The 19,728-nt window shown below is 49.5% G+C and overlaps 1 protein-coding gene across 2 annotated transcripts in view; it reads left to right on the forward strand.

The window, feature by feature from the left end:
• Positions 1-19,728, forward strand: part of ZSWIM8 (zinc finger SWIM-type containing 8) — a 2,332,791-nt gene that overhangs the window by 1,842,935 nt on the left and 470,128 nt on the right. The window lies entirely within an intron of this gene.

Raw genomic sequence — 19,728 nt, forward strand, 5'->3', positions numbered from 1 at the left:
CCATGCCCTGTAATAGCGGGAACCACATTTGTGTTGATGTTGCGGCTAGCAAATCAGATTCTTTAGTTGGTCCTGCAGTACTAAAGCGACGAATATGCATGCTCAGTTTTTTATTTTTTTATTTACGGCAGGGCAGGAGTACTACAGTCCTAAGGCAGGTCAAACAATACAGATATCACTAACGTTTGAACCTTAATTTCTCTAATTCAACAGTTGTTATAATAACTTGATTCTTTTTTCAGATTCATACAGTTTACATAAACTTATTCCACATCGATGTAGTGTTGTAAATGTTTAATTCATAGTGTTCAGTACTCATTGTTTTCCATACTCCTAATCATGTTGTAAACTTCCAAGGAGGAGCAAACGGCCTAAGGCTGAACAGCCAACATGTTTCACCGCTCAGTGGTGCGCAGGCCTGAAGCTTTTTTCAAGGCTTGTCCAGGAAAACAGATTTTACTGCAAGTAAACACTTTTTTTTTTTGTTTTAGCTAAAGCCTTAACTTCCGCCTTACCAAATGCTGTACTCAAGGTTGTCGGTGCGTGAGCGGATAAACAAACATCTCAAACTAGCTCGTCTGAAAGTTCTTCTGTGAACGCTAAAAATCTCGTGACAAGTGTGCTGTCAAGCTTAATCTAATGACTAGCTGATGAGCTAAATTAGCACAATCATGTTGTCGTCTAGAACAGAGAGGATGTTTTTGATTTCCATTCAAAGGTCTGTAATGTCTAATGAAGTCTAAATATGGAACTGCATTACTGTAAGTGTGTTTCTTTTACATTTCTTTTAATGTGTTTTCAAATTACAAATACAATAATGAAACTTTCTGACCTGAAGATCCACTGCAAAAGTTAAACGTCAGAGAGAAAATCAAGGACAGAAGTGGCCGGCACACCAATCACATAATTTGCCTTCTGCAAGAACTGTAAAGCAACTAGCTGTTCCTGCTACCTTGGACAATTGATAATTTTGCCATGCATCTGGCTTTTTGAATTTTCTCCCAAGAGTAGTTAATGTGATGTCACGCACCGTCGCCGACAAAATAATGTCACACTTTATTTGCCTGACTTTGGTGTGAAAAGTTATTGTATATTAGGCCAGTGCATTACGATCATATAGGGAGGCATCCTAGTTCTCGAAAGCTCTCCTGCTGAGTAATTGTTCAATCCCGGGCTGCAAGCTAATATTTTCTTATCTTGGGTGTTTATGAGCACAGACTCAGTTATATTCAGGACGTAACTTCAAGGACTGTAAGACTGAATTTGGTTTGACTGCCTTGCTTTCTAATGAACTGCTTCAAAACCACTGTGTTGAATGCGATCTTTTGCCTACATTTATCTATCAAAAGCACACGAGCTTGATGTCTCTGGCTCAATCCTGCCTCTCAATGAGGACGGCTCTGAGCCCTCTTGGATTCCCAGCCTCATTCATCTTCCTTGTCCTGAACGCCAAATGCTTGCCTTTCAGCAGAACCTCAGGGTTCAGTGGACTCAGCATTAAGGGTGCTTCTCCAGCTCCAAGCAGATATTCCAGGACACAGCTCAGGACTGTCTGTTGTTGCTGACAAGCACCAAAATGATCAGTGGCAGGTCAGTGCCACTTACCCATGCAGCCTGCACGATTGTAACAGGTGCACTCACTGCTTTGTTGGGGTTGAGGGGAAGAGAAGGGTCACCTGGGGGTGGGGGGAGGCGGGTGGATAGAGACAAGAAGCCTTTGTTCCCCACTGGAGAGCCAGCTCCATATCAGTTTTCTAGAGCTTTAGGCAATCCGTCTGGCCACAAAAGCTTTCCTGCCATCCATCAAGTAGAGTCAGGTACTGTATTGCAACAAGCAGGGCTTGCTAGGGCCGTGGATCCTGTGCCAGGAGCCACTACATGTGGCTGGATTATCCAGCTGTCTACCAGAATATGTCAATGCCAGGGCAGATGAGCTGAGCAGGCATCCGTTGGTAAATCACAAGTGGTGTCTCCATCCTGGAGTGGCAAGGGATGTTCAATCAGTGGTGGCAAGCCCTCACTAGATCTGTTCAGCAATGTAGAGGAGATGCACCCTGATAATGTTTCTACAAGTACGCTGGAGTTTCCTCTAGAAAAATCACTTGGAAATGCTGTCCAACTGCAATGGGCAGGATATCCAATCTGCATTTATAGCTCCACTTGAGTTCTAAAAAAAGTGATTGACCGGGCGTGTCATTGTAATCAACCGGACTGGGATACGAGCATATGATACACAGAGTACCTGAGCATGAGCATTTTGCCCTCTGATATGGTTATTAATTCGGAGGCACTTCTTGTGCCAGCAGCATGAGAGGGCCCTCCACCCGAGACTCCACAACCTCCAACTACATTTGTGGAGATTGAACAGCTGCAAACAAATGTATTATATCTGCAGGAGTCATTAGTCAGTGCCATCTTTGCAGCCTGACACCGTTCTACAAAGTCCATCAATGCAGGGCTCTGTGAGAAATGCATTGCCTGGTGTGGCACTCGTCATACCGACCCCCTGCAGACTTAGCTTTTGAATGTCATATTGTTTGTATCTGATAGAGACTTCTAGCTGCAGCTTCCTTACCTTGGAATTCCCTGGCGTCAGCTTCGAATCCGGAGTTTTTTGTGAGCAGTACCCTGCGCGCGCACCGTCGGACGGCGTCGTTCAGATCCGCGTGCGTCGACCAGCTCCGCGTGCGTCGTCAGCGTCGTTGGAGTCGTCTATCACGTCACGGTTGTCTATATAGACGCTGTCTCGGCGCGCGTACGTCAGTTCTTTTCCTTTCGTGCCAGTTAAGCGCAGTTTTTGGAAAGAGCTACCCTGCATCGACGGTTTGTCAACGCTTTTTTTTTAACTGTTTGGAGTCATGTCTTCGAGAAAGACAGGATTCAAGCCGTGTGGTGCATGTCATCGCACCATGTCGGTGACGGATCCGCACAGAGTTTGTCTTTGGTGCTTGGACAAGGACCACGATTCCACCTTGTGCTCCGATTGTCGGGCCATGTCGCCGAAGGCCTTGAGGGAGAGATCCCTTAAGCTTCTTGCGGCCCGACTTTCGTCTTCGGTCGGTGCAACTCCGCGGAGGTCACGGTCCCGCAGTAGGAGGAGGTCGCGGCACCGCTCCCGGAGCCCCAAGTCCTCTTCCTTGCACTCGAGGTCATCGGAAGGTAAGAGGCACAAGAAGAAGAAGAAGTCCAAGCGGACTTCGTCTTCGCCACGCCCGTCGACCGGCGAGGCGTCTAGGGAACGTCGACGTTCCGAGCGCGGTTCTGCGGAGCCGTCGTCAGGGTCGACTCCGCGTCTTCCCCCCTTTCTGGGGACCGGATCGACCCCCGCTCAAATTAAATAATTTTACGAGGCCATGCGTCTCGTTTTGTACCCTCGGGTGGGTCTTCGGGCCCGCGGGTTCAGCAGGGGCCCCTTCGGATTCGATGCCGGCGGCTTCGGCCTCAGCGCCGTTGGGGACCTCAGGATCTGATAACGGATCTTGACCGGCGCCGGTTTCACACAGTCGACCTCCTTCGGCGCCGGGTCCGACGTCGACGATTCCGCCACCGGCGCCCACCGGTGGCAGCCCCATCCTTATTTCGGATGATCTGGAGCCGGAGCGACGTCATACGACGTCGACTTCGACGGAGCCGATTCGGCCCAGATCATTGTCTGAGCATTATTTAGAACAGCCAGACGCAGGAGAGGAATGGGAGGGGTCTGAGGACCCTTTAGAATCAGGACTGCAACAGGACTGGTATGTGGATCTAGGGGAGGCCAGTGGACTAGACACATCTCCAGATACTGGTATGCTCTCTCCTCCTAATGTGGCTACGGAGGAGGGGGCTTCTTTTGCTATGGTGGTACGTAGGGCAGCTGAGGTCTTGGACCTAGATTTGCCTACGGTGCCAGTCAGGACAAATATCCTGACAGAAGTGCTTCAGCCGGGGGTGTCAACATCGAAACCGTTGTTGCCCTTCAATGAGGCTCTTACAGACGTCCTTCTGGGTACGTGGTCCAAACCCAGCACAGGGGCTCCTGTGAATAGGACGGTCGGCCGCCGCCATAGACCCGCTCCCAGCGACCCTAGTTTCCTAACACAACACCCCACTCCTGAGAGCTTGGTTGTCCAAGCCTCTACTTCACGTGGTGCCTTCCCTTCCGCTCCCCCGGATAGGGAATCCAAGAGGCTGGATCAGCTTGGGAAGAAGATGTTTTCTTCTTCCAGCCTGGCATTGAGGTCTGTAAACACCTCTTGCCTATTAGGCCGTTATTCCCATACTTTATGGGATACAGTGGCGCAAGTGCTGCCCCAGGTCCCGGAGGGCGTGCGGGACACTCTCACCCAGGCTGTAAAGGATGGGAGAGAAGCAGCCAAGTTTACAATCTGGTGTGGCTTGGATGCGACCGACTCGCTGGGCAGAGCGATTTCATCGTCAGTGGCCCTTCGTCGCCACGCCTGGCTACGTTCCACTGGTTGTTCAGGGGATGTCTAGTCCAGCTTGATGGACATGCCCTTTGATGGCTTGTAGGAGGCTGGACTGGCTTGTAGTGAGTACCAAGGGGTACTTGCACCTTGCACCAGGCCCAGTTATCCCTTATTAGTGTATAGGGTGTCTAGCAGCTTAGGCTGATAGATAATGGTAGCTTAGCAGAGCAGCTTAGGCTGAACTAGGAGACGTGTGAAGCTACTACAGTACCACTTAGTGTCATATGCACAATAGCATAAGAAAACACAATACACAGTTATACTAAAAATAAAGGTACTTTATTTTTATGACAATATGCCAAAGTATCTCAGAGTGTACCCTCAGTGAGAGGATAGGAAATATACACAAGATATATATACACAATAGCAAAAATATGCAGTATAGTCTTAGAAACCAGTGCAAACAATGTATAGTTACAATAGGATGCAATGGGGAAACATAGGGATAGGGGCAACACAAACCATATACTCCAAAAGTGGAATGCGGAACACGAATGGACCCCAAACCTATGTGACCTTGTAGAGGGTCGCTGGGACTATTAGAAAATAGTGAGAGTTAGAAAAATAACCCTCCCCAAGACCCCGAAAAGTGAGTGCAAAGTGCACTAAAGTTCCCCTAAGGACAAAGTAGTCGTGTTAGAGGAATAATGCAGGAAAGACACAAACCAGCAATGCAACAACTGTGGATTTCCAATCTAGGGTACCTGTGGAACAAGGGGACCAAGTCCAAAAGTCACAAGCAAGTCGGAGATGGGCAAATGCCCAGGAAATGCCAGCTGCGGGTGCAAAGAAGCTTCTACTGGACAGAAGAATCTGAGGTTTCTGCAGGAACGAAAAGGGCTAGAGACTTCCCCTTTGGTGGACGGATCCCACTCGCCGTGGAGAGTCGTGCAGAAGTGTTTTCCCGCCGAAAGAACGCCAACAAGCCTTGCTAGCTGCAAATTGTGCGGTTAGCGTTTTTGGACGCTGCTGAGGCCCAGGAGGGACCAGGAGGTCGCAAATTGGACCAGCAGAGAGAGGGGACGTCGAGCAAGACAAGGAGCCCTCTCTGAAGCAAGTAGCACCCGGAGAAGTGCCAGAAACAGGCACTACGAGGATGCGTGAAACGGTGCTCGCCGAAGTTGCACAAAGGAGTCCCACGTCGCCGGAGACCAACTTAGAAAGTCGTGCAATGCAGGTTAGAGTGCCGTGGACCCAGGCTTGGCTGTGCACAAAGGATTTCCGACGGAAGTGCACAGGGGCCGGAGTAGCTGCAAAGTCGCGGTTCCCAGCAATGCAGCCCAGCGAGGTGAGGCAAGGACTTACCTCCACCAAACTTGGACTGAAGAGTCACTGGACTGTGGGGGTCACTTGGACAGAGTCGCTGGATTCGAGGGACCTCGCTCGTCGTGCTGAGAGGAGACCCAAGGGACCGGTAATGCAGCTTTTTGGTGCCTGCGGTTGCAGGGGGAAGATTCCGTCGACTCACGGGAGATTTCTTCGGAGCTTCTGGTGCAGAGAGGAGGCAGACTACCCCCACAGCATGCACAAGCAGGAAAACAGTCGAGAAGGCGGCAGGATCAGCGTTACAGAGTTGCAGTAGTCGTCTTTGCTACTATGTTGCAGGTTTGCAGGCTTCCAGCGCGGTCAGCAGTCGATTCCTTATCAGAAGGTGAAGAGAGAGATGCAGAGGAACTCGGCTGAGCTCATGCATTCGTTATCTGAAGTTTCCCCAGAGACAGAGACCCTAAATAGCCAGAAAAGAGGGTTTGGCTACTTAGGAGAGAGGATAGGCTACTAACACCTGAAGGAGCCTATCAGCAGGAGTCTCTGACGTCACCTGGTGGCACTGGCCACTCAGAGCAGTCCAGTGTGCCAGCAGCACCTCTGTTTCCAAGATGGCAGAGGTCTGGAGCACACTGGAGGAGCTCTGGACACCTCCCAGGGGAGGTGCAGGTCAGGGGAGTGGTCACTCCCCTTTCCTTTGTCCAGTTTCGTGCCAGAGCAGGGGCTAAGGGGTCCCTGAACCGGTGTAGACTGGCTTATGCAGAATTGGGCACATCTGTGCCCAAGAAAGCATTTCCAGAGGCTGGGGGAGGCTACTCCTCCCCTGCCTTCACACCATTTTCCAAAGGGAGAGGGTGTCACACCCTCTGTCAGAGGAAGTTCTTTGTTCTGTCATCCTGGGCCAGGCCTGGCTGGACCCCAGGAGGGCAGATGCCTGTCTGAGGGGTTGGCAGCAGCTGCAGTGAAACCCCAGGAAGGGCAGTTTGGCAGTACCAGGGTCTGTGCTACAGACCACTGGGATCATGGGATTGTGCCAACTATGCCAGGATGGCATATAGGGGGCAATTCCATGATCATAGACATGTTACATGGCCATATTCGGAGTTACCCTTGTGCAGCTACATATAGGTAGTGACCTATATGTAGTGTACGTGTGTAATGGTGTCCCCGCACTCACAAAGTTCAGGGAATTGGCTCTGAACAATGTGGGGGCACCTTGGCTAGTGCCAGGGTGCCCTCACACTAAGTAACTTTGCACCTAACCTTTACCAGGTAAAGGTTAGACATATAGGTGACTTATAAGTTACTTAAGTGCAGTGTAAAATGGCTGTGAAATAACGTGGACGTTATTTCACTCAGGCTTCAGTGGCAGGCCTGTGTAAGAATTGTCAGAGCTCCCTATGGGTGGCAAAAGAAATGCTGCAGCCCATAGGGATCTCCTGGAACCCCAATACCCTGGGTACCTCAGTACCATATACTAGGGAATTATAAGGGTGTTCCAGTAAGCCAATGTGAATTGGTAAAATTGGTCACTAGCCTGTTAGTGACAATTTAAAAGTAATGAGAGAGCATAACCACTGAGGTTCTGGTTAGCAGAGCCTCAGTGAGACAGTTAGGCACCACACAGGGAACACATACATGCACACCTATGAGCACTGGAGCCCTGTGTGACAGGGTCCCAGTGACACATACATATAGGCCACAACCTTCTGAGCACTGGGGTCCTGACTAGCAGGGTCCCAGTGACACATAACAAACATACTGAAAACATAGTGTTTTCACTATGAGCATTGGGGCCTAGTCATCTGGATCCCAGTGAGACAGTGAAAACAGTGACAAACATCCTGACATACACTCACAAACAGGCCAAAAGTGGGGGTAACAAGGCTAGAAAGAGGCTACTTTCTCACACAACCCCCCCCCAAACGAAGGACAATAAGGCTAACCTTGGCCAGTTGAGACTTTATTGTCTAATTGGTGATAAGTAGAGAGTAGCTCTGCAATAGACTGGTTACTCCCTTTATCATCCACTATATGGTTACTTCCCTGTGGGGATGTAAACCACCCTGTTTGAAGTTTTTTAGCTAAGCAACAATGTGAAGATGTATTTTCAGAGTTTCTATCAGTAAGTTTTAGTTTAGAGCAGTGGGAATTGTCCACTGAACCTATTTGTAGTGATGGAAATGCCAGACAGGGATGCTGTCTCAGAAAAGCCATAGCTGGGCAAAAACTTTGTCCATATGGCTGGAAGAGAGAACAGGGATGCTGTTTCTCTTGGGTTGGAGCAGGGCAGGGATGCTGTCCTATCAGCTCCACACTAGGGCAGGGATGCTGTCCTAAGTGTTGTGAGGCAGTGCAGAGTTTCTGCACTAAAGTTTCTCTGGGAGGGTTGGAGGGATGCTCCATGTTAACTAAAATGGTGCTCTTTTTCTCACCAATGTTAGTTATCCCACAGAGAGGTACTTCCACCTCAGGGAGTACAGTTTTGCCAACTGATGATTCCCTTGGAACAGGTGCCACCCCAGGAGAGGTTTCTCCCACCACAGGAATGGTATCCTGAATGGTAGGGTGGTTAGGGGATACTGTGATACCCTTTTTACCTGTTGATGGAGAGGGTTCCTGAGTTTTCAGGCCTTCTCCCCTTTGCTTTTTCATTTCAGTAGAAATGAGAGGGAACAATTCCTCAGGGATGCCCAGCATGGCTGCATGGGCATAAAACTCTACATCAGCCCAACCTGAGGCCTCTAGGTCATTACCTAAGAGACAGTCTACAGGTAAGCTAGGTGATACCACCACCTGCTTAGGGCCAGTAACTCCACCCCAACTAAACTGAATTATAGCTAAGGGAAGAAACTTAGTGGAGTTATGGACATCAATAATCTTATACTGTTGTCCAATGATGTGTTGATCAGGGTGCACTAGGTTTTCAGTCACCAAAGTGAAACTGGCACCTGTGTCCCTGTAGGCCAAGGCCTCAACACCATTTATTGAAACTGTCTGCCTGTACTTATCCATTGTAAGGGGACAAGCAGCCAGTGTGGCAAGGCCAATGCCACTAGGTGTGACAGAAACTGTCTTGGGAGTGACTACCCCAGTTTCTACTATGGACCCAAAAGTGAACCCAACTACACCCTTAACTTGACTGTTGCCAGCAGTCCCACCACTAGTACCACTACTGCTAGGGGCACTAGAGCTTGATGTATTAGTGGTGGTAGGCTCAGGGGGTTTACCTGGACAGGACTTATCCCCTGGCCTATGGCCTCTGTTTTTACACACAAAGCACCAAGGCTTTTTAATGTGTGCAGGTTGAGAAGAAGAGGAAGAATTAGTTTTATCCCCACCCTCTGAAGAGTGTTTAAGATTTGAAGTGGGATCTTTGGTTTACCCTTATCCCCATGCTTATCTTGAGATTTTTCACCATCTTTCTTCTTATTGCCATCTTTGTCACCCCCTGTATGAACTTTTCTGTTCACCCTTGTTCTGACCCATTTGTCTGCCTTCTTTCCCAATTCTTGGGGAGAGGTCAGATCAGAGTCTACCAGGTACTGGTGCAACAAATCAGACACACAATTATTAAGTATATGCTCTCTCAGGATTGTGTTATACAGGCTTTCATAATCAGTAACTTTACTGCCATGTAACCACCCCTCCAAGGCCTTCACTGAATGGTCAATGAAATCAACCTAGTCTTGTGAAGACTCCTTTTTGGTCTCTCTGAACTTTATCCTGTACTGTTCAGTGGTTAAGCCATAACCATCCAGGAGTGCATTCTTAAGAACTGTAAAATTATTGGCATCACTTTCTTTCACAGTAAGGAGTCTATCCCTACCCTTTCCACTAAATGATAGCCATAGGATAGCAGCCCACTGCCTTTGAGGGACATCCTGTACAACACAGGCCCTCTCAAGTGCAGCAAACCACTTGTTAATGTCACCCCCCTCCTTATAAGGGGGAACTATCTTGTGCAGATTCCTGGAATCATGCTCTTTTGCAGGCTGACTATGGGGAATACTGCTGCTGCCACCATGGGTATCTAAACCCAACTTCTGTCTTTCCTTCTCTAATTCAAAAGACTGTCTATCCAAATCCAGCTGTTGCTTTTTAAGCTTCAGTTTGGTTTGTTCCACTCTCAACTTATTGAGTTCCCTCTCTAACATTCTGTCATCAGGGTTGGTGGGAGGGACATTCCTAGAAACAGAGCTATGATGGGAATGAACAGAAGGAGACCTGTCCCTTACAGAAGCCACCCTAACAGCTTGGTTAACAGAAACATCACTACCAGTATGGTGAGAATAAATGCTTTTGCTATGATGTGAGACAACACTATTTGTATGGTGTGGCTCATCATCATTACCAACTATGCTAGACTGTCTAGTAATGGGCAGGCTAGGAAGTTTCTTTCCTGAATCTTTTCCTGGGGGAGTCCCTGAATCAGATTGGGAACTATTAGGTACTTTTTCAACAGATGAGGCACCTATGGCCTTATCCTGTTCTCTAAGCATGTTAAGTAACAGTTCCAAGGAAGGATTCTTCCCTCCACTCAAACCTCTCTCTATACAGAGACTCCTTGCTCTTTTCCAGCTAAGGTTGTCATATGCAAGTTTGGACAGATCCACATTTTGGCCTGTGCCAGACATTTTTAGAGAGAGTTAAAGTGATAGTAAAAGATAAAAAGTTTGTCAGAGCTTTTAGAAAGAGAGCGAAAAAAAACTTTTAAAACTTTTTAGAACTTTTTAGAAAGTTAGAAGTACTTTTCAGCACTTAGAAAAGAGTGAAAAGAGGAAATGCAAAATTATTTGGCTATGTGTATATACACTGACCTTGTTTTGTATATTTTTCTCTTATGAAAAGTACAATGACAAGAGTGGTAAGTAGTCTCAAGCACTTATCCCACCACTGCACAACCAATGTAGGAGGCTGGACTGGCTTGTAGTGAGTACCAAGGGGTACTTGCACCTTGCACAGTTATCCCTTATTAGTGTATAGGGTGTCTAGCAGCTTAGGCTGATAGATAATGGTAGCTTAGCAGAGCAGCTTAGGCTGAACTAGGAGACGTGTGAAGCTACTACAGTACCACTTAGTGTCATATGCACAATATCATAAGAAAACACAATACACAGTTATACTAAAAATAAAGGTACTTTATTTTTATGACAATATGCCAAAGTATCTTAGAGTGTACCCTCAGTGAGAGGATAGGAAATATACACAAGATATATATACACAATAGCAAAAATATGCAGTATAGTCTTAGAAACCAGTGCAAACAATGTATAGTTACAATAGGATGCAATGGGGAAACATAGGGATAGGGGCAACACAAACCATATACTCCAAAAGTGGAATGCGGACCACGAATGGACCCCAAACCTATGTGACCTTGTAGAGGGTCGCTGGGACTATTAGAAAATAGTGAGAGTTAGAAAAATAACCCTCCCCAAGACCCTGAAAAGTGAGTGCAAAGTGCACTAAAGTTCCCCTAAGGACAAAGTAGTCGTGTTAGAGGAATAATGCAGGAAAGACACAAACCAGCAATGCAACAACTGTGGATTTCCAATCTAGGGTACCTGTGGAACAAGGGGACCAAGTCCAAAAGTCACAAGCAAGTCGGAGATGGGCAAATGCCCAGGAAATGCCAGCTGCGGGTGCAAAGAAGCTTCTACTGGACAGAAGAAGCTGAGGTTTCTGCAGGAACGAAAAGGGCTAGAGACTTCCCCTTTGGTGGACGGATCCCTCTCGCCGTGGAGAGTCGTGCAGAAGTGTTTTCCCGCCGAAAGAACGCCAACAAGCCTTGCTAGCTGCAAATCGTGCGGTTAGCGTATTTGGACGCTGCTGAGGCCCAGGAGGGACCAGGAGGTCGCAAATTGGACCAGCAGAGAGAGGGGGTGTCGAGCAAGACAAGGAGCCCTCTCTGAAGCAAGTAGGACCCGGAGAAGTGCCAGAAACAGGCACTACGAGGATGCGTGAAACGGTGCTCGCCGAAGTTGCACAAAGGAGTCCCACGTCGCCGGAGACCAACTTAGAAAGTCGTGCAATGCAGGTTAGAGTGCCGTGGACCCAGGCTTGGCTGTGCACAAAGGATTTCCGCCGGAAGTGCACAGGGGCCGGAGTAGCTGCAAAGTCGCGGTTCCCAGCAATGCAGCCCAGCGAGGTGAGGCAAGGACTTACCTCCACCAAACTTGGACTGAAGAGTCACTGGACTGTGGGGGTCACTTGGACAGAGTCGCTGGATTCGAGGGACCTCGCTCGTCGTGCTGAGAGGAGACCCAAGGGACCGGTAATTCAGCTTTTTGGTGCCTGCGGTTGCAGGGGGAAGATTCCGTCGACCCACGGGAGATTTCTTCGGAGCTTCTGGTGCAGAGAGGAGGCAGACTACCCCCACAGCATGCACAAGCAGGAAAACAGTCGAGAAGGCGGCAGGATCAGCGTTACAGAGTTGCAGTAGTCGTCTTTGCTACTATGTTGCAGGTTTGCAGGCTTCCAGCGCGGTCAGCAGTCGATTCCTTATCAGAAGGTGAAGAGAGAGATGCAGAGGAACTCGGCTGAGCTCATGCATTCGTTATCTGAAGTTTCCCCAGAGACAGAGACCCTAAATAGCCAGAAAAGAGGGTTTGGCTACTTAGGAGAGAGGATAGGCTACTAACACCTGAAGGAGCCTATCAGCAGGAGTCTCTGACGTCACCTTGTGGCACTGGCCACTCAGAGCAGTCCAGTGTGCCAGCAGCACCTCTGTTTCCAAGATGGCAGAGGTCTGGAGCACACTGGAGGAGCTCTGGACACCTCCCAGGGGAGGTGCAGGTCAGGGGAGTGGTCACTCCCCTTTCCTTTGTCCAGTTTCGAGCCAGAGCAGGGGCTAAGGGGTCCCTGAACCGGTGTAGACTGGCTTATGCAGAATTGGGCACATCTGTGCCCAAGAAAGCATTTCCAGAGGCTGGGGGAGGCTACTCCTCCCCTGCCTTCACACCATTTTCCAAAGGGAGAGGGTGTCACACCCTCTCTCAGAGGAAGTTCTTTGTTCTGCCATCCTGGGCCAGGCCTGGCTGGACCCCAGGAGGGCAGATGCCTGTCTGAGGGGTTGGCAGCAGCTGCAGTGAAACCCCAGGAAGGGCAGTTTGGCAGTACCAGGGTCTGTGCTACAGACCACTGGGATCATGGGATTGTGCCAACTATGCCAGGATGGCATAGAGGGGGCAATTCCATGATCATAGACATGTTACATGGCCATATTCGGAGTTACCCTTGTGCAGCTACATATAGGTAGTGACCTATATGTAGTGCACGCGTGTAATGGTGTCCCCGCACTCACAAAGTTCAGGAAATTGGCTCTGAACAATGTGGGGGCACCTTGGCTAGTGCCAGGGTGCCCTCACACTAAGTAACTTTGCACCTAACCTTTACCAGGTAAAGGTTAGACATATAGGTGACGTATAAGTTACTTAAGTGCAGTGTAAAATGGCTGTGAAATAACGTGGACGTTATTTCACTCAGGCTGCAGTGGCAGGCCTGTGTAAGAATTGTCAGAGCTCCCTATGGGTGGCAAAAGAAATGCTGCAGCCCATAGGGATCTCCTGGAACCCCAATACCCTGGGTACCTCAGTACCATATACTAGGGAATTATAAGGGTGTTCCAGTAAGCCAATGTGAATTGGTCAAATTGGTCACTAGCCTGTTAGTGACAATTTAAAAGTAATGAGAGAGCATAACCACTGAGGTTCTGGTTAGCAGAGCCTCAGTGAGACAGTTAGGCACCACACAGGGAACACATACATGCACACCTATGAGCACTGGAGCCCTGTGTGACAGGGTCCCAGTGACACATACATATAGGCCACAACCTTATGAGCACTGGGGTCCTGACTAGCAGGGTCCCAGTGACACATAACAAACATACTGAAAACATAGTGTTTTCACTATGAGCACTGGGGCCTAGCCATCAGGATCCCAGTGAGACAGTGAAAACAGTGACAAACATCCTGACATACACTCACAAACAGGCCAAAAGTGGGGGTAACAAGGCTAGAAAGAGGCTACTTTCTCACATGGCTCTCACCTTTTTGGCGAAAAGGCAGACTCCGCGCTTGAGAGGTTCAAGGATTCTCGAGCCACGGCCAGATCCTTGGGCCTTTCAACGCCGGCACAACAGCAGTCTGTTTTTCGCCCCTTCCGAGGCATCGGGAGGGGTGTGGTGCCACGCCAGCCACAATTTAGCCACCGTCCTCAGGCTTCACAGCATCCCGGAAGAGGACGTGGTCGTGGTACCATCAGACCCAGAGGGTCTGGCCAGAGGTTGACCGCCACACAGCCCCCCTCCACTGCGCCCAAGCCCTCCTAGTGTAGTTCTGCGGGATCACTTCTGTCCAGTTGGAGGGAGGATTTGTTTTCATCTCCCTCACTGACTTTCCATCACCACGGACAAGTGGGTCCTGCAGATCATACGGAAGGGCTACTCCCTTCTCTTCCAGTCTTTCCCTCCTTCTATCCCTCCGACAAAGGAATGGCTGATGGAGGACCATTTAGCTTTGCTCCGCGAGGAAGTTTCGGCTCTTCTGGCCAAGGGAGCCATAGAAAGAGTCCCGATATCAGAAGTAGACAGTGGTTGTTATTCCCGCTACTTTCTGATTCCCAAAAAGAAAAAAGGCCTTTGCCGTATTTTGGATTTAAGGGACGTCAATCTCTTCCTCAAGAAGGAGAAATTTAAGATGCTCACTCTTGCTCAGGTTTTGTCTGCCCTAGACCAAGGAGACTGGATGGCAGCGTTGGATTTGCAGGATGCGTATTTCCATATTCCTATCCTGCCAAGCTACAGACGTTACCTGCGGTTCAAGATGGGCCACGAGCACTTTCAGTTTACCGTGCTTCCTTTCGGTCTCACCAGTGCCCCTCGGGTGTTCACAAAGGTGATGGCGGTGGTGGCAGCTCATTTTCGCAGGTCAGGGATTTCAGTCTTCCCCTACCTGGACGATTGGCTGTTGAAGGCTCCTACGTCCCAGGCTCTCGTCACCCACCTCCAGACGACGGCGGATCTCCTGCATTCGCTGGGGTTCACTATAAATGTGCCAAAGTCACACCTGACTCCCTCTCAGAAGCTCTCTTTCAACGGAGCTGTTCTGGACACAGTGCAGTATCGGGCTTATCCTCCCGATCAGCGGGTTCAGGATATTCAGGTTATGATTCCGATGTCTTGGTCTCTATCCTGGATCTCGGTGAGACAGACTCTGAGGCTGCTGGGACTCATGGCTTCCTGCATCCTGTTGGTCAAGCATGCCAGATGGCGCATGAGGGCTCTGCAGTGGGACCTGAAGTTCCAATGGGCACAGCATCAGGAAAAATCTTACTGACGTAGTTCAGATCTCGGAGAGGACTGCGGAAGATCTGCAGTGGTGGCTAGTGAACTGCGAGCGGGTCAAGGGCAGACCCCTCTCCCTTCCCCAACCAGATCTAACGGTAGTGACAGATGCGTCACTTCTGGGATGGGGCGGCCATCTGGGGGAGGTGGAGATCAGAGGTCACTGGTCTCCGGCGGAATCCGGCCTCCACATCAACTTGTTGGAGCTTTGGGCGATCCAGCTAGCATTAAAAGCATTTCTTCCTGTTGTGAAAGGGAAGGTGGTGCAGGTGTTCACGGACAACACTACGGCAATGTGGTACTGCAACAAGCAGGGCGTTGTGGGGTCGTGGACCCTTTGTCAAGAGGCTTTACGCATCTGGACATGGCTGGAACAGCAGGGCATGACCCTGGGGGTTCAACACCTGGCAGGTTCTCTGAACGCCAGAGCAGACGAACTCAGCCGAAAATGCTTAGAGGATCACGAATGGTGTCTCCATCCGGAGATGGCGCAAGGACTCTTTCAGCAGTGGGGAGAGCCTTGGTTAGATCTGTTCTCCTCCGCAGAGAACGCGCAATGTCAGCAGTTTTGCACGTTGGAGTTTCCAAGGGGGTTATCGCTAGGCAACGCTTTTCGTCGCGAGTGGAGTTCAGGCCTCCTGTACGCCTTTCCGCCTATACCACTTCTGCCCAGAGTTCTCAAGAAAATCAAGAACGACCGGGCCCAAGTAATCCTTGTGGCTCCGGATTGGGCACGGAGAGTTTGGTATCCAGAGCTTCTCAAAATGAGCATCGGTCCTCCAATCAGGCTGCCTCTTCGGGAGGATCTACTGTCGCAGCAGCAGGGGAAGGTTCTCCACCCGAACCTGTCAACTCTGCGCCTTCATGCTTGGAGATTGAGCGGCGACAGTTGATGGTTTATGACCTCCCTCCCGAGGTCTGTGATGTCATTCTGGCAGCCAGGCGTCCCTCTACTAAGTCGATCTACGCCTGCCGTTGGAAACGTTTTGTTTCTTATTGTTAAGAGAGGTCTATTGATCCTCTTTCTTCTTCTCTGTCTAACATCCTTTTGTTTATTTTGTCTCTCGTCCAGCAGGGTTCCTCCTTGGGGAATCGTAAGGGCTATCTTGCAGCCTTATCGGCTTTTCTTCAGTTGCCTGATCAACCATCTCTGTTTAAATCACCTATAGTACAGAGGTTTTTGAAAGGGCTTGTACATCTGTTCCCGCCTGTGCCTTTCGTTATGCCCCAGTGGGATCTCAATTTGGTTCTTACCTTCCTTACGTGTGCTCCTTTCGAGCCCTTGCATAGCTGTCCTCTCCGGCTGCTCACTATTAAGACATCCTTTTTGGTGGCAATTACATCTGCCAGGAGAGTGAGTGAGCTGCAGGCTTTATCTTCTAAACCTCCTTATCTCATGATATATCCTGACAAGGTGGTGTTAAGAACTCGTGCCTCTTTTCTCCCCAAGGTGGTGACCCCTTTCCATCTGGGTCAAAATATCACCCTGCCCACCTTCTTTGCACCACCGCATCCCTCTAAGGAAGAGGAGCGTCTTCATCGACTGGACCCAAAAAGAGCTTTATCGTTCTACCTTGACCGCACTAAAGAGTTCCGGGTGGACGACCAACTCTTTGTGGGGTATGTTGGTGCAAAGAAGGGTCGGGCAGTACAGAAGCAATCCATTTCGCGCTGGGTCATTCTCTGTATTAAAATATGCTACGCTTTGGCGAAGAAGCAGCCTCCTGAGGGCTTGAGAGCTCATTCCACTAGGGGGAAAGCTGCTACCACTGCGTTGGCACGTGGCGTACTGGTGGTGGATATATGTCAGGCCGCAACGTGGGCTTCTTTACACACGTTTGCGAAGCACTACTGCCTGGATAGCCAGATGAGGAAAGAGGGGCATTTTGACTGTTCTGTCTTGCAGGACTTCCTTGTATAAAAAAAAAAAAAAAAAAAAATCTCCTTCAGACCCTCCGCCATGGGTTATAGCTTGGGTATCTATTCTAAGGTAAGGAATCTGCAGCTAGAAGTCTCTATGAGATGAACAAGTTACTTACCTTCGGTAACGAAGTATCTGGTAGAGACTCTATCTAGCTGCAGATTCCTTACACCCGCCCAAGCCTCCCCGCTCTGGGGAATTTTTTTCTCATGTACATATGTGTATATATATATATATGTTTCATTTTGGCAACTTTTTGCCTTTCTTACAGGCATGAAAGTGTTTTTCTCCAAACAGTCAAAGAGGTTAAAAGTGTATTAATCGGTTCTTCCTTGACTCTGTGCTTCTGGCACGTGAAGTTGTGGAAAAGAACTGACGTACGCACACCGAGACGGCGTCTATATAGACAACCGTGACGTCATAGACGACTCCAACGACGCTGACGGCACACGCGGAGCTGGTCGACGCACGCGGATCCGAACGACGCCGTCCGACGGCGTGCGCGCAGGGTACTGCTCACAAAAAACTCTGGATTCGAAGCTGACGCCAGGGAATTCTAAGGTAAGGAATCTGCAGCTAGATAGAGTCTCTACCAGATACTTCGTTACCGAAGGTAAGTAACTTGTTCTTTATTGTTGACCTAGCAAGGCCTTGCAGTGAGCACAGTTGAGGATTATCTGTTGGCCCCTTCAGCTTCTAGTGTTTGTGTGATCAGCCATTGTTACATAAATCAGCTGTTGTGAAGTGTTTTATGACTCACCTGTTTCCCTCTAAGCTGTTTGTCAGGCCATAACGGGACTTCAACTTACTTTTGACGTTTCTTATTTGCACACCTTTTGAGACGATTCACAACTGCTCACTGTAACTACTGATGCTCATACTAGTTTTCCTCATTGTCTTTACCTCTGCGTGCCACATGAGTAACAGTAGGGGGTATCAGTGCAACCACTCTATACTACAACCTGCCCGTACAAATTAGTGCTGGAGCCTTTCCTACCCAAAGTTAGCGACTTCTTTTCAGGTTGGCCAGTGTATCACTCTATCACGTTTTCTGCACTACCTTGCTCTTCTAAGGAGGTGGAGAGAATTCAATTGATAGATGGGACCTTCAAAGGACTTAGGCGGTCATTCTGACCCTGGCGGTCAAAGACCGCCAGGGCGGAGGACCGCGGGAGCACCGCCGACAGGCCGGCGGTGCTCCAATGGGGATTCCGACCGCGGCGGTAAAGCCGCGGTCGGACCGGCAACACTGGCGGTCTCCCGCCAGTGTACCGCCGCCCCATTGAATCCTCCAAGGCGGCGCAGCTTGCTGCGCCGCCGAGGGGATTCCGACCCCCCCTACCGCCATCCAGATCCCGGCGGTCCGACCGCCGGGAACCGGATGGCGGTAGGGGGGGTCGCGGGGCCCCTGGGGGCCCCTGCAGTGCCCATGCCACTGGCATGGGCATTGCAGGGGCCCCCGTAAGAGGGCCCCTACAAGTATTTCACTGTCTGCTTGGCAGACAGTGAAATACGCGACGGGTGCAACTGCACCCGTCTCACAGCTTCCACTCCGCCGGCTCGATTCCGAGCCGGCTTCATCGTGGAAGCCTCTTTCCCGCTGGGCTGGCGGGCGGCCTGAAGGCGGCCGCCCGCCAGCCCAGCGGGAATGTCAGAATTACCGCCGCGGTCTTTCGACCGCGGAACGGTAACCTGACGGCGGGACTTTGGCGGGCGGCCTCCGCCGCCCGCCAAGGTCAGAATGAGGGCCTTAGTTTCTGCTTTGACCTCATGAAAGTCCATTGTGTGGTTGAGCAGTTATTTTTGGCATTCTCTGTAGCAAAGAAAGGTATAGTAGTGCAAAAAAGGCCCTGCCAAAATGTATAGTCTTTTGCATCGAAATCTTCTACACCCTTGCCAGGAAACAACCCCCTTAGGGCCTGAGAGCTCATTCCTCCAGGGCCAAGGCAATTACAAAAGCATTGGCATGGGGCTGCTGACTCTGGACATCTGCAAGGCTACTAAGTGATTGACAGTCGGGTCACAACTTTCTGGTTGGAGTCCATTCTTCAGGCCTTCCACCTTTGGGAGGAACTGCTGTGGTAAATCTTTTAAAGGTGAGAAATCTGTGGTTAGAAGTATCCATCAGAAAAACAAGTTACTTACCTTCACCAACACTCTCTGGTGAACCATCTAACTGCAGATTCCTCACTGCCCTCCCACCTTCCTATTCTGTGGAGTGGATTCCTGATGGTATACTATCTTTACAATGCGGGGGTTACCACCTGTTACTTTTACAACACAGCAGTTACCATGCACGTAAGTACTACACATGCCATTTTCTGACACTTTACAACATGGGACTTTATCATGCAGGTTGGTGTGTTTTAAGGGAATTTAATAAAAGTAAGGAATGTATGTGATTCCGGGTGTCAGATATGGATAAGAGTATGGGGGTTGTAAGGGTTTTTAGGTTTCAGGGGTGGGTACGGTTAGGGGATAGTGAGGGTTTTTAGGGTTCAGGGATGGTTAAGGAATATTAAGGGGTTATTTGCGTTCAGGGATGTTCAAAATTATGGGATTGTAAGAGCTCAGGAATAGGTAAGGGTATAGAGTAATAAGGGGTTTTAAGGTGAGGTTACAGAGTAGAAAATAGTTTCAGGGTTCAAGGAAGGGTAAGGAGTAGTAAATGGCAATAGGGAAGTGTTTAGGGTTCTGGGATGGGTAAAGGAATGGGGTAGTAAAGG

Source organism: Pleurodeles waltl, chromosome 6 (assembly GCF_031143425.1).
Source record: "Pleurodeles waltl isolate 20211129_DDA chromosome 6, aPleWal1.hap1.20221129, whole genome shotgun sequence".
NCBI classification, from domain to species: Eukaryota; Metazoa; Chordata; class Amphibia; order Caudata; family Salamandridae; genus Pleurodeles; species Pleurodeles waltl.